Here is a 15,983-nt window from a genome sequence, read left to right as displayed (position 1 = left end):
TTTTTGTATTTTTAGTAGAGACGGGTTTTCACCATGTTGACCAGGATGGTCTCGATCTCTTGACCTCGTGATCCACCCGCCTCAGCCTCCCAAAGTGCTGGGATTATAGGCTTGAGCCACCGCGCCTGGCCTGCTTTGTATGTTATGCAGAACAAGTCCAATGGTAGAGATTAGGAATGAGAAAAAGAAAATTAAGAAAGGAGTTAGACAAAAATCAAGAAAGAGCCTAGTATTATATCACCAAAAAATAAGGTATGTGTCAGGCAGCAAGGAGGGAAATTACAGAAAAAAACTGAAGGCTGGAATAAGAAAATATTTATAGTTTTGTTCTTGATTTCCTATGTATAGGAGGAAATTATGGTCCTCTGTGAGAAGTCAGGATATGAGGGTCACAGAGACACATAAATTCTTTGTTACAATCAAAAACCTACTTGTTTTGTGACTTTTACCTTTTGTGCAACTTTATGTCCTAGTTTTTTTCTCTTTTGGGCATTTAGAAATTTGTATCAAGATAAAGAAGCAAGAAATTCGTTGTGATAATTATATGCTACATGAAAATAAACAGCATTGTCTTATCAAAAAAGGTGAATGAAGATTGTGAAACATGTCTGTAATTTTAACTTTTCTTCAGTAATTCTAATGCTGACTGATGCAAGGAATACAAAATGGTGTAATACAGAGTGTACTCTAAGGAACACATTTTTTGAGGTGACATAGTCATAAATAATGTAAATATTATATAATAAGAAAAAACAGATTAGCAATAAGGAAAAGGCAGATAATATAGTAGATACATGCTAAGAGTATATTCATTTATTCAACAACTATTTGCTGATTATCAGGAAACCTAAAATCAACTAGATTTTAGAGGTCCACAGATTATTGTGAATTCTATAATTTAGGAAACCTGAGTAGGAGTATTTCCTTTTAGTGAGTTTTTACGTAGGTTTGAAGGAGATGTAGGAGAATATTCTTTCCTAAGTGGATGTGAATACATTTGCTGAGTAAATGGTATAAAGAAAATAACAAAGTCATCAAGTTTTCAGGATGTAGTGATAAATACCTTTGTCTATAATGCCAAGTACAAATCCATTTCTGCTTAAATGAGATAGAAGCAAGAGTGCTGGAAAGGACAGACTTTAATCATTATTCAAAATATTTGCTTATTGTGCTACGTGCAAAAAGAAAATTTAAGCAAGTAGATGACATAGTAAAAGACTGTATTACTTAGTGCTCCTTTGATAATAAGGTTCAGAGAATCCAGCAAAAGCTGATTAAAAAATAACAGGTTTGTATTGATACATATCACTGAAAATTTCAGAAGTTAATATGGCTTTATAAATACTCTGGAATACAGATGATTTAATCAGGAAAATTTTTTTATCCTTCTCCTGACTTTATTTTATTCTCAGTCTCCATGATACGTTCTTTCAGTTGTAGGCTTACATCCTCAAAGCATTCAGTCCAATAGAGAAGAGAAGGAAACCTTGGTTTGCTTCTGAATGAAGTTACTGCATTCTATGCTTGTAATTTCTAAGGCCAGAAGCTTATATTTTAGCCAATCGCTGTGGCTAAAATTATGGAATTACACAGATTCACCAGGAGTAGACTACAAACCTATCCTTGACCTCCTGTGAATAGAGGAATTCAGTAATTCATTGTTATGACTGGATAAACATAGAACCTATGTCCTCCCACCTACATCCACACAGAATGAAAATTGAGGAAGTTTATTTCCCAGAAAATATTCGTTGTACTGGGAATGAGTGCAATGCAGAAGTTTTGCAAATCGACCCAAATGTTTACTCCAGGGGGTGTATAATAGCACTACGCTGAATGGGTTGGATGAAAGAAAGCTTGGAGATAGAATGAACAAGGTCTGTGGCTATAAATTATAAGAATTTTAGCTATACACCCAAATTGGAATAGAAAGGGTGATATTAATGTACCATATTTTTCAAGAATGACCTGGCAGGCCTTGGTGATTATCTATTAGCTTTTCCAATAGTAGATGTTTTCATGGTTACACGTATTAGTGCTATATTATGGCCCAGAGGTTCCCACGCAACTTACAGCATTCTTAATTTCTGTTACTTTTGCATGGCACCCCTTCACCAAAACAAATATTTAAGAATTTAACAAATGTTGACTACTCCAGTAGGCCCCTATTTTGGGAATCATAGCTATACCTTGTGACTTACAAAAATGTGTTATTGCTTCCTATGTATTGTATTCATACAATTTATAGCTATAGTCTTTGTTCATTCTATCTCCAAGCTTTCTTTCATCCAACCCATTTAGCATAGTGCTATTATACAAGGCCCTGGAGTAAACATTTGGGTGGATTTACAAAACTTCTGCATTGAACTCCTTCCCAGTACAAAAATGTGCTATTACTTCCTATTTTCCATTGTCTGATCCCAAACTTAATATGAGTATCCAAAGAGGGATCAGACAATGGAAAATAGATAAGGATCTCGCAGCTGTTACTTCAATAACATCACATAAAGAGACTATCACACCCATTCATGCAGATCTTGAGTAGGTGATTTGGCTTTACCATTTTGTCTAAACTTTTCCTCATGTGAGTTCTGAATAATAGACTGATTCAAAAAATTATAAAACTTACTTCACATATCAGTCATGTGTAGAAGAAATTGACTTGGTTTCTATATGTTAAGTTTGAACCATTTTGCCCTCTTTGTAAAATGTGATTTGTTTTCAGATAAGTTTAGTGATTTTATATGCTATTTATAATTTACTATGAATGATCAGAGAACAGGGATTTTAAAAAAGTGTTTCTTTCGTGGGGAAGGAAGAGATGAAGAATAGGAGGATGGGGGCTTTAATAAGCATCAGATGTTGAAGGGAAGGAGTACAGAGATTGACAGGCAGAATGGAAAAAGAATTGCCTATAATAAATTCCAGTCATTTCTCAGTTTCAAAAGCATTAATCTTGATTTTGATTGGATAAGGCAGCAAAAGTGTTAAGTATCAGGAAAATAGGCATATGGAATGATATAGAGACAATAAGTTGAACTAACAAGAATTTTGGAATACTTTAAATGCCGTTAGTGATTTGTTCCAATTATTTAGACATGGGTTAAATAAACCTCATTAGTATATTTATGCCTTTCCTTAGTTTGATTCAGAAACTGTTACATAGAAGAAGAAACATATGTCATTAACAGCAGTAAAAGTAGACAAATTTGAAAGCATTCCAGGATGAAAATAAATGATATATTGTCCCAGACTAATTTTGGTTTCTGACTTGCCCTCCTAGAGTTCTCTGTAGACTTTCTGTAATATGCATCACAGAAAACTAAGTTACATCAATATTTATCTAGATCTTCTCTCCGGTAAGACAGTAGCAACTGGTACTTTCAGAGGAAATATTCTCATCTGGACCTCTTTCTCTAGATGCCCATCTGTCAGGATCTCTACCATGCTTAATTATATGATAGACCTCAAAATAGTATTCCATCTTTACTAAGCCCACCTGGTATACCTTCTAAACTTAATATATTCATGCACAAATAATCTTTATTAAAATGCTTTGAATTTAACATATTTCATATTTAGTATAAGTAAAATAGTTTAGAAAAGAGCTTTTAAAACTATTTTTTCGTTTCTTACTTGCTTTGCACCCATGAAGAATTATTTTTACATTTTGGTTTCTTTGTGATTTTATATTCTGAACTGTACATTTGATTCATTTGCACAAATCTCTGTACAAGCTAGAATATTAAAGATATATCTGATCATTTTTCAATAATTTATTTGAAAATGTTTATTCACTGACTATATGTTTTGCACAATGTGTATGCTTTTAATTAGACCATATGTTACAATCACCTGAAGATTTCATCAAGCCTAAATTTTAATCAAGCCTCACTCCAGACAGAGTAACTAGGGTTTTGAACCAAGGGATGGGTATGTTTTTAGATTCCCAGGTGATTCTAATTCGCATTCACAGTTGAGAATGATCTAATTCAAACAATGCTTTTTTAAGTTAAATGTATTCTTTAGCTCTTTGTTGACTATTTTTGGTATTGGGAAAAATGAGAATAATATAATTATGGTATCTGTTCTCTTTCAGTCCATGTTCTTGACAACTAAATATCTTATGAAAGTCATACAACTGTGACAGAGAAATGCAAATATATTTCTCCAAACTTAAAGCACAAACATCACAAGATTTCAAAGGATACAAGAAAATTCTAGTGATTTTAGAATGGATATTCCTTTTCTTCCTTTCCAGCTGCCTGCTAGCCTAGTTCACATTGTTTAGTCACAGGATAAGAAAAAAGTTTTCAAGCATTTTCCACAGATGCCAATGTTTGATATAAAAAAAAAGGACACTCTCGTTTAAAGAGCGTTGCTAGGAAACACAATTTGAAGATGAAATTCCCTACAGAGCTGTGTTCCATCCTGTAATAAGAAAGTGTGGTGGTAGCATGTCCTCATTTAAAAAGTAGAAAAAATAATCTATTAACTGTGTATCCAGAGGGAATTTGTTATAGGCTCATTTAAAACTTATTTGGAAACAGTTTTTCTTTATTACATGCGCTACAACATCTGGGAATTCTTTTGTTTTTTAATTGGCACCAGCATAAATTTGTTAAGCACATAATAATATTTTGTCAAAATAATCACTATAAAAGAAATGCATTTAAATAAATAATGAACTCATGTTAATTTTTGCTTTAATAGAAATTTCTTTTTTAGTCTGTTATTGGTGTATAGGAATGCTTGTGATTTGGGCACATTGATTTGTACCCTGAGACTTTACCGAAGTTGCTTATCCATTTCAGGAAATTTTGGGCCGAGATGATGGGATCTTCTAAATATACAATCATGTCATCTGCAAATATAGACAATTTGAATTCTTCCTTTCCTAGTTGAATACCCTTTATTTCTTTTTCTTGCCTGATTGCCCTGGCTAGAACTTCCAATACTATGTTGAATAGGAGTGGTGAGAGAGGGCATCCTTGTCTAGTGCCAGATTTCAATGGGAGTGCTTCCAATTTTTGCCCGTTCATTATGATATTGGCTGTGGGTTTGTCATAAATAGCTTTTATTATTTTGAGATAGATTCCATCAATACCTAGTTCATTGAGTGTTTCTAGCATAAAGGGCTGTTGAATTTTGTCGAAGGCCTTCTCTGCATCTATGGAGATAACCATATGGTTTTTGTCTTTGGTTCTGTTTATATGGTGAATTATTTTTATAGACTTGCATATGTTGAACCAGCCTTGCATCCCCGGGATGAAGCCTACTTGATCATGGTGGATAAGCTTTTTGATGTGCTGTTGCAATCGGCTTGTCAGTATTTTATTGAAGATTTTTGCATTTATGTTCATCATGGATATTGGCCATATCTATATAGTTTTCTTTTTTTGTTGAGTTTCTGCTGGGTTTTGGTATCAGGATGATGTTGGCCTCATAAAAGGATTTGGAAAGGATTCCCTCTTTTTGGATTGTTTGGAATAGTTTCAGAAGGAATGGTACCAGCTCCTCTTTGTACATCTGGTAGAATTCAGCTGTGAACCTGTCTGGACCTGGGCTTTTTTTGGTTGGTAGGCTCTTAATTGCTGCCTCAACTTCAGCCCTTGTTATTGGCCTATTCAGGATTTCGACTTCTTCCTGGTTTAGGCTTAGGAGGGTGCAAGTGTCTAGGAATTTATCCATTTCTTCCAGGTTTACTGATTTATATGCATAGAGTTGTTTGCAGTAATCTCTGATGGTAGTTTGTATTTCTGTGGAATCCGTGCTGATATCCCCTTTATCATTTTTTTATTGTATCTATTTGATTCTTCTCTCTTTTCTTTTGTATTAACCTGGCTAGAAGTCTATTTTGTTGATCTTTTCAAAAACCAGTTCCTGGAGTAATTTCCATTAAAGTAATGTATCTTTTATAATAGGAAAATGTGGATATACAGAAAATATACAGAAGATAATAAAGATCACCCATAATGCCACCTTATAGAAATAGCCATGTTTTGGTGTTATATATGTTTTATTTCTTCTAAATATTCAGGGCATGTTGGCTAATTGTTGCTATAGGTTATTTTGTCTTTAATTATGTTCTGACACACGGCCATTTAGCAGGTAAAATCATTTAATCTACTTACATTTGTTGTAATTTCTTAGGTAACTACATGCACTTCTAAAATCTTATTTTATGTTTTTTAATTACCCAAACTTTTTTCTTTTATTTTTTCCTTCTTTTCTGTCTTTTATTTGATTATTTTGTACCATGTATTTTTGAGGTCATAATATCTGGTATTTAGTTCTGCTTTTTCACATAGTACAGTATAAGCTTTTCCTGACACTGATTATTATAAAGCATTTGTTAGTGTAATTTTAAGGCTTCTCTAATATTTTATCATATTGTTCTATTATATGTAAACATCAAATTATTTAATCCGAATAGATTTCTCTATGAGGAATCACTGTATCAGAATGTCTGAATTCTATTAAGACACTTGATGCATATTACTAAATTATTTTCTGAAAAGGTTTCCTTAGTTACTACTTGTTGTAGCAGTATAGGAAAATATCATCATTGTATCCACATAAACATTGAGTATTGTTAATTTTAATTGTGTGCAAATTTTATCAAAATATATATACAGCATTTTAAAGTTGCATTTTTTATTTGTCATAGATACATTCATGTAAGTCTAACATGTTCTTTATTCCTTTGTCTATTATTACTATAATAGTCTTTCACATATTAACTGTGAGTTCCTTATGGCTCTGTCTGTAATCTTTTTGAAGTTTCTTCCCAGTTTATATTTTGCCCATAAAATTCATTCATAACTTTTATATATGCAGTTTAAATTTTTCCTTTGCATTTTCCTGCCTTCAGGGAGTTGGTGTATTTGTTTCAAGTTAATTTCATTTTTATGTTTTGACTTTTAATTCATCTGAGTTTTTGTTGATATATGAACTGAGATTAGAATATTATTGATTTTTGTCTAGCTATCTAATTGCCTCAGTGCCCTTTATTAAATCGTATTTTGTATGTTTACATGTTAGCACTTTCACAAATAGATGATGTAAGCAATATAAATGTAAGCCTTGTTTAAATCTCAGTTCCACCACTTACTAGTACCAGAAATATCATAATCCTGGGAAAATTGCTTAACCTACATGCCTAAGTTGTTTCATCTCTAAAATGAACACAAAGAAGGAGCCTATATCAAGGTTTTTGTGAGGGGTGAGATAATACATGTAAGGTGTCTAGCACCTAATAAGTGCTCAGAAAATGTTAGCTCTTACAGAAGTGGTGTATTCTTCAAAGAACATCATCACACTTTGTTTATGAAGCTTTTTATTATGATTTTCTATTGGTGGGATTATAGTTATTTTATTAGCCTTGAGAAACAATTTGGTAGAATACTTAAGCACATGGATTCTAGAGCTGAACTGCTTGGTTGTGAATCTTAACATGCCAGCTAGTTAACTGTGTGACCTTAGCTCCTTCACATCTTTGTGTTTCATTCCTCTATCTGTAAAATTGAGATATTCATAGCATTTACCATAGAGATTTATTGTGAGGACTCCAGTGAGAATTAAACACATTTAAAGTGGTTAGTAGTAAGTGCTATGTAAGCATTAGCTATAATTTGTTCCAAAATAGTCTTAATTTCCTTTCAACTGTTTTTCTTCTCTAATAAAATTGAGACTTACTCTTTCAAGTTTACAGATGTCTTATTTGTACTTTGATTGAAAGTATGTCATTTTGGAAAAAATAATATTGAGTCTTGTTATCAGAGAACTGTCAATGCTTCTATTAGGTCTATCAATAAATATTTATAGCTTTTCTCATACTGATTACTAAAAGTATGTCTAGGTGGTCAATTATGTGTTTGTTGATACTACAGGCTGAGGCTTCATGTTTCTTATTTCTAAGTAGACGTTATTAATGTAAAGAAAGCTATAGTTTAATTTGTATTTATCTTCTGCTTAGTCACTTTGCTAAACTCGTAAATTTAGTATTTTATTTAAATCCATTTTCTTTGATATTCTGGTCTATAATCACATTGTATGCAAATAATAGTTCAACATCCTCTCTTCTGATTGTTGTAAATATATTTTTTTACTTCATTTTGAATTATATTTGCCTAAGCTTCCAGAAGAGTGCTAAATTCTGTGTTTCAGGTATAGTAGAAGACACTGGGATAAACAAACAGATCAGACAGTGACGGGCCCTGTCCTTACAGTACTTTAAATCTGTTCCCATGGACTTAACATGATATTGATCTGTCGAATTCTGTGTTTGGTTTCCATTATTTAGGGGAGATGTTATATAGTCTTTATTAGATTATTAAAAGGGCTTATGACTGTAAAAGGTTAAGAGTCTTTAATCCTAATTTATAGTAATAAATCAGTCTTATAATATCCTGATTAATTTTTGTGGTGATTTATATGTTCTTATTCACTGTTATAGACTTTAAAAATTTTTAAATAACTGTGATAGTCTTACCCATTTCCTATCTGTATACTGTATATATATTTTTAATTACCCATGTTCTCAAAAATCAATAAGTAATTTTCCATAAATGTTAAAATACATCAAAAAGAAAAATACTATAGGTACATTAATTTATATTTTTAAGAATCTTATTTTGAGAGTTCAAAAGCAGTATTGGAAACATAGTTTAGTCTATAATCATGGATTGGTCACCTATAGTTTCTGTAAACATTAATATAAATAAAGATATGGTTTAAAGTCTTAACTTGCGGTTTTAGACTCTAGATTACAATTTAAAGAAATGTGATTAACAAAAAAAGCAAGCATATAGACTGTGGTTTTCTTTTGCCAGCAGTTAATCTTTCTGTGGACTGTGGAAACATGGGGGAAAGATAGCTGATTGGCAGGAGACAGCAAGGCTTTTACTGGGCCTGGTAGAGAGACTATGAAAGCATTTTATCGGTTTAATAAACAGAGTAAAAATCTAACAAGCTGGGTGGCTTTCCACAAACAAAACAAGTTTGAGAGTTGCAGCAAAAGGAAGAGATCTTTTCCCTTGGTTTAGTATCTAGGAGAAAACCATTCACAGGAGGGGATTCATGTGGACAAAGAACCAAGCTTTGCTTCCCCTCCTGCCACTCAGTTCATTCCACAGTATCGTGCCAGTGGGCGTGCAGGCCTGTGCCAGGGATTCGCTCCATGGGGCCAGTCAGCCGAAATCTCTTGAAAGTATTTTGACTGGAGCTGTAAAACGTTGAACCGTTTGAAAATTCCTTCTCAGGTTATTCTGTGTAAGGGTTAAACCTGCTGTCTTAGGAAATTCACTTCCTATTTGTATACTTGTATTTATAGTGGGAGGGAGATTCTTTAAAAGGTTGGTGAGAAGTAGCTGGGCCTGTAATTAAAATCACTGCTCTTTATTAACTAGGTTTTAGCAATAACGTTGAGAGGAAAAAAGAAAAACGGGGGATGTGATAAGTGATTTGAAAGAAAACAAAATTGTTAAGAGTCAAATATAGTGGTCTAGTTTAAATGGGATTGAAGGAAAGAAAAAGGGCAAGTGGAATGTCATTGCTTCTCTTTTCCGTCTCTTCAATTTATCCCTTTACATATTCTGTGAAAATATTAAGCAATATTTTTTGGGTCAGTGACATAGCTGTAACTCTCAAAACAATTTACTAATTAAACATTCAGGAATTTAAAAACTGTTTACTAAGCATTTCCTGTGGGATAGCTGTTGTGATAGGTTTTTGGGGTTTCTAAAGCCCCAAATCAATGGGAAAGTCAGACACTGAGAATTATTTAATCATAAAATGTAATAATCATCCTGAAAGGCACAAATGGTATAAATCTCAATGTATTATTATGAGTATTAAAAATGATAATTCACATAAAAACTGGCAGTGATTGTGGCAGAGTTTACCTATCATATATATTCCAGTGATGAGAAGAATTATGAAGACAAGCGCTATGCTGAGATGAAGCTGTTAGGGTACAGGTACCACCATTTATTATCACTGGCAGCTGCTTGATTTCTCCAAACCTCATTTTCTTGATGTGTTAATTGGAGTCAATAATAGTTACCTACATGTAATTTTGAAGATGAAAGATACTTGTAAACCACCGGTATTTGAAACAGTGTGTGTTCTATAAATGAGTAATTTCCTTTATTAGACTCTTATCGGTGGGATATTAATCTCTAATACTTTACAGATATTATCATTAAAAAAGAAATACAGATACATGAGTGGTATATTCTGAGAATAGCATTAGATATGGACTGTCTCAGGTAGTTTTTAAATCGAGCGAATGTCACCTTTTCCTGTGACTCCCCATTGTACTTTATTTCTCCCTATATTTTTTGTTATTATTTTTAACAGAATTTAAGAGTTTTAGGTTTACAACAAAGTTGAACAGAAATAAAAGTGAATTCTCATATACCCCTGTCTCCTCAGGCGTTGCCTCCTGCACTGTCAACATCCGGCACCAAAGTGGTATAGCTGTCACAATCAGTGAAACTGCACTGATACAGTATTATCAACTGAAGTCCATAGTTTACATTAGGGTTATTCTTGCTGTTGTACATCCAATGGATTTCGATGAAATTATAATGATAGTATCATACAGAATAGTTTCACTGCCCTAAAAATCTTCTGTGCCACTGCATTCCAGCTCTGTGATCTGCATATTCATTTCTCCCTTCTTGCTAACCCGAAGGAAACACTGATTATTTTACTGTCTCTATGGTGTTCCCTTTTCCAGAATGTCATATAGTTAAAATCATACAGTATATAGCCTTTTCACATTGAATTCTTTCACTTAGTAATATGCATTTAAGTTTCCTTAATATAATCTCGTGGCTTGACAGCTCATTTCTTTTTGGTGCTAAATAATATTTGATGGCCTGTTGTACCACAGGTTATATATTGATTCCTCTACTAAAGGATGGGTTTCAAGTCTTGACAATTATTAATTAAGCAGCTGTAAACATCCTTGTGTAGTTTTGGTACTGAGATACATTTTCAACTTCTTTGTGTAAATATTAAGGAGTATAACTGCTGGATCATATGGTAAGAATATGTTTAACTGTGTTAGAAACTGCCAAACTGTCTTCTAAAGTGGTTGTACCATTTTGCATTTCTACCAGAAAAAAAATGAGAGTTCCTGCTGTTCTATACCAAATGCTAGCAAGGAAATGGAACAGCAGAAACCAACAACATTTGGTGTTAGATTTTCGCCATTTGAATTGGTATGTAGTGATATCTTTTACGATTTTAATGTGTAATTCCCTGATGATACATGATGTTGAGCATCTCTTCATATATTTCCTTGCCACTTGTTTATATTGTTTGGTGAGATGACCATTCAGGAATTTTGATCATTTTCTAGTTGAGTTGTTTGTATTCTTATTTTTATGTTTTAAGAATTCTTTTTATATTTTGGATAACACTCTTTTATCAGATGTTGTCACAAATATTTATCCCTGTCTATGGCTTGTCTTCTCCTTCTCTTGACAGTGTCTTTTGCAGAGCAGGAGTTTTAAATTTTAATGAAATCCTGCTTAGCGATTCTGCTTTTCATGGATTCCGCCTTTATTGCTGTATCAAAGAGGTTTGGATTCTGCCCTTATTGCTATATCAAAGAAGTTATTTCCATACTCAAGGTCACCTTGATTTTCTCCTATGTTACCTTGTAGGAGTTTTACAGTTCAACATTTTATATTTAGGTCCATGACTCATTTTGAGTTAGTTTTTGTCAAGAGTGTGAGGTATGTGTCTAAACTTTGTTGTTGTTGCACATAGATGTCCAGTTATTTTAGCACAATTTGTTGAAAGGTCTATGTTTCTTCATTACATTGTCTTTATTTCTTTGTCAACAATCACTTGATTATCTTGATATGGTTCTATATTTGAAATCCCTATTCTGTTCCATTGATCTATGTATCTGTTTTTTCACCAATACCACAATGTCTTGGTGACCATAGCTTTACAGTCTTTAGAACTTTAAATCTTGAAGTTGGACAGTGTCAGTCCTTCAGCTTTGTTCTTTTTACTCAATATTGTTGTTTTGACAATTCTGCCTCTCCATGTAAACTTTAGAATCACTGTCAACATACACAAAATAACTTGCTGCAGTTTGGATTGGGATTGTGTTGAGTATGTAGATGAAGCTGAGAAGTACTGATATCTTGACAATTTAGAATCTTCCTCACTATGTTTTTATCTTTGTGTTTTACTTAAATATTTGTTCAAGGAAAGAACAATTTGAACTCTTCCAAACATACTAAATAGCAGCCACATTAGAATTTTTCTATGAGAAGCTGTATTAGGGTACTAACCACTATTTAAATAAAAATATTAATTACAGAAAATAAAATGGAATCATTACCAGAGGAGACACAACAACAGGAGATGGAAAACCCATAACCAAACAATCATTATTATCGGCATATCAGAAATAGCACCTGACTTAGTTAAGATATTGTGCTTTGACAGGAATACTAATCATGTTTCAGGACATAACTTATTCAACAACTGTATACTCACAGCTTCCAGAATGGAAGTCTACTTCTAGAAGGGCAAGATACTTAAAACCTGAAGCTTTGTAATTTTTTTTTTTCTGTCAGGGTTGGAGGGTGATTTGCCAACATGTCATTATTCAATGTTTGTTAAGAGAAATGTAAAGGTCAAAACGTGGTGCTTTTTGTTTCTGCTGGAGTACTCAGAGTCAGAAAGATACAGTTCAACACAATATAAATCATTACAAATTCTTCTTCCCAGAAATTCAAGACACACTAATCAAAACAAATGGAACTCAAGAAATGAAAACAACTGGAGGGTGAATAAACAAAAACATGATTGGGTTGAAAATATAAAAATATTTATTAAAATACCAAAAACATTAAATAGAAATATTCTGATGTAATGATTTCAGATATAGTTCACATTTAAATAAAGAACGTATGGTCACATATAATTCAAGTAAAAATATCACCTTTTGCCTAAAGTTTTCTGGTTAAGTGCAAAACCTTCCTCTTTATCCTAACTGTGTAGATAATTATATCACTCTGCATAGTCATGTTAGGAGTTTAATTTTCAAGTTAAATCAAAATCACTTAAAATGTCAATGATAGTTTAACATTTAAGAATAGAAATTTGGACATATCAAACTCAATACTGATACTTGATTGAAAAATCTAAGTGTCTTTGAATTGCTGTCACAAACTTTATATATTCAAAATTAGTTCACAAAAATAAAAGAAGACAAATTTCTGCATTCTACAACCTCCAAATTTCTAATAACTTTATTCTAAGAAACTGCAGCTATAGTAGTGATATTCCTTCAATCCTCAGAACACTCAGGAAGCAATTTTTAACAAATGTTTTATCTTAGCAAGAACTTTAGAATACAAATCAAAGGTATTTATTCTAAACTTGTAAAGAAAGTAATCTACCAAGAGCGCCAACAGCTTCATGGCTGCCAATAGATACAGGGATCACTGCTTTCTCCCCCTACTCTGTTTCTTTTAGTTGGAGAGCCAAGACAAAGGAAAAACAAAATAATTTCAGGCTTATATTTCTGTTGCTTCATTTTTCTTCCTTCCATTTCATTACAAATTGATTAGGAGTTTCTATTAAAGCCTTCAAATGTTTTTTTTTTCCCATTTATTTATTTTATTGCATTTTAGGTTTTGGGGTATATGTGAAGAACATGCAGAATTGTTGCATAGGAACACACATGGCAGTGTGATTTGCTGCCTTCTTCCCCATCACCTACATCAGACATTTCTCCCCCTGCTATCTCTCCCCAGCCTCCCACCCCCCATTGTCCCTCCCCTATTTCCCCCCAACTGACCCCAGTGTGTAGTGCTCCCCTCCCTGTGTCCATGTGTTCTCATTGTTCAGCACCCGCCTATGAGTGAGAACATGCGGTGTTTGATCTTCTGCTGTCCTGTCAGTTTGCTGAGAATGATGGTTTCCAGGTTCATCCATGTCCCTACAAAGGACCCTAACTCATCGTTTTTGATGGCTGCATAATATTCCATGGTGTATATGTGCCAAATGTTATCAATATGCAGATGACTTACAAATAGCTATTCGCCCCTCTTGTCTGACCTCTAAATTCTGGTCTTACTTATTCAAATGTTCACCTAGTAACTCCACATGAATGTCTAATGGGAAACTCAAATCTAATATGTTCAAAACTAAATTCTTGGGCAACTCACTTTGCCATCAAAACTTGAGATTCCCTTTGTTGAATAACACCATTGTATACTCCAATAGCCAACCCAAAAGGCAAATGCCCATCCCTGAATTCCGCCCTTTCCCTCAATGTCTGTTCCAGTATCTCTGCAGGTACTATGCAATCAGTGTTTATCTTTCACTGGTTCATATCCCCCTTGAAGCCAAGGACCATATTTCTTGAATCTGTTAAGTCCTTAGGACCTAGTAGGGTGTATATACAATAGTCAAATATTTTAAAACAAATAAAATTACTTACATATAACAGCTTATTCATTTGCTAAGCAAATAATTGATTTTACATGTCTACATTGCAAGTCATACTGGCAACTTCACTGCATTGAAGAAGTCACTAGATCTTGGAAGTTAAGTTCTGTTGTATCCTTCCTCCTGTTAAAACTCAGAGAAGATACACACAAAGAGTGAATGTTGATTTAAACTGGACTTCAGTTAATAATAATGTATTAATATTAGCTCATCAGTTGTAACAGATTGACCACAATAATGCAAAATGTTAATAGGTTAAACTATATAGGAGAGAAGAGGTATATGAAAACTCTCTGTACTTTCGGTTCAATTTTTCTTTAAGTCTAAAACTGCTCTGAAAATAACATATATGACACAGGAAAAATATTTCTCTAATTTTTATGCCATTATATTCTCAAGACATTATAATCTAGAGACACATTTTTTCTCCAATTCCAAATGCCTTGTGTTTTAATACCTAACTTTTATTGGGTAACTATCTGTTAGCTGAGTATATTTCATTTTCTTTCCCCTAAGTAAAAAGAGATAATATATAATGCTGACTTCATGAAGACTTATGAAAAAATCAATTCTATAATTACAACTGAGAGATAAATGTGTTGGAAATTCACAGTAGTATCATTTTTAGAGAATTTGGTCCATATAAACTCAATGTTGGCAGCTAGCCATTAGGGGTTTTTGAACTGCTATACCTTGAGAAATGTTGTAAGTTCTTGGTGGAATAAAGAAGAAGAAGAAGAAGAAGAAGAAAAAAGGATAGAATGATTCTTTTCTTTAATAAATTTCCATATAAAAGGGTTTTGAAAGTCTGACCTCAAGATAATTCCAGAAATAGATTTCAAAGACTGTGACTGAAGTTTCTGTTTTGTAGTAAGCTTAAGTTTTATAAAGTGTCAAATTGATGATAAGTTATATGGACGCCTTCCTTTATAACTGTATAGTCCCATTTTTGTACTACTTTTAATTTGCGAAGGTGCTTTCATATATTAACTTACTTGGTATTCATAGTCATCCTGGGAAAATTGTGGAACAGATGCTAACTGCTAAACAGATAACCACAATTTCACAAAGTAAAGAAAATAAATGAATGGAAATATCCTCAGTTCCATTATATCAGCCCATTTTCTATTGCTTCATAACACCTGCAACTTGGTAAGTTATAAAGAAAAGAAATTTATTTCTTACAGTTATGGAGGCTGAGAAGTCCAAGGTTGAGGGGCCTCATCTGGTGAAAGCCTCCTTGCTGGTGGGGACTCTGCAGAGTCCTGAGGCAGCAGCACAGGGCATCATGTGGTGAAGGGACTGTGTGTGCTCAGGTGTTTGCTCAGGTGTCTATTCCTGTTCCTATAGAGCCACCAGTCCTACTCCCATGATAACCCATGAATCCATTAACCCATGAATGAATTATGACTCAATTACCTCTTTAAGGTCTCACTTGTAAATATTGCCATGTTAGGATTTAAGTTTCCAACACATGAAATCTGGGGGACACA

The 15,983-nt window shown here is 33.3% G+C and overlaps 1 protein-coding gene across 6 annotated transcripts in view; it reads left to right on the top strand.

Annotated features, from left to right (window-relative positions):
- CNTN1 (contactin 1) overlaps positions 1-15,983 on the top strand; it is a 372,749-nt gene that overhangs the window by 189,967 nt on the left and 166,799 nt on the right. Inside the window, exon 2 of one of the 6 annotated variants that reach the window (XM_037739051.1) lies at positions 15,499-15,642. The exons of the other annotated variants lie outside the window; for them this stretch is intronic. The gene's annotated coding sequence lies outside the window, so the exon portion shown is untranslated. The remainder of the gene's footprint in view (positions 1-15,498; positions 15,643-15,983) is intronic. 6 annotated transcript variants of the gene reach the window in all.

Source organism: Cebus imitator, unplaced genomic scaffold, assembly GCF_001604975.1.
Source record: "Cebus imitator isolate Cc_AM_T3 unplaced genomic scaffold, Cebus_imitator-1.0 Scaffold2, whole genome shotgun sequence".
Taxonomy (NCBI): Eukaryota; Metazoa; Chordata; class Mammalia; order Primates; family Cebidae; genus Cebus; species Cebus imitator.
Note: the sequence above shows the minus strand (reverse complement) of the source record. Positions and strands in the feature narration are given on the sequence as shown.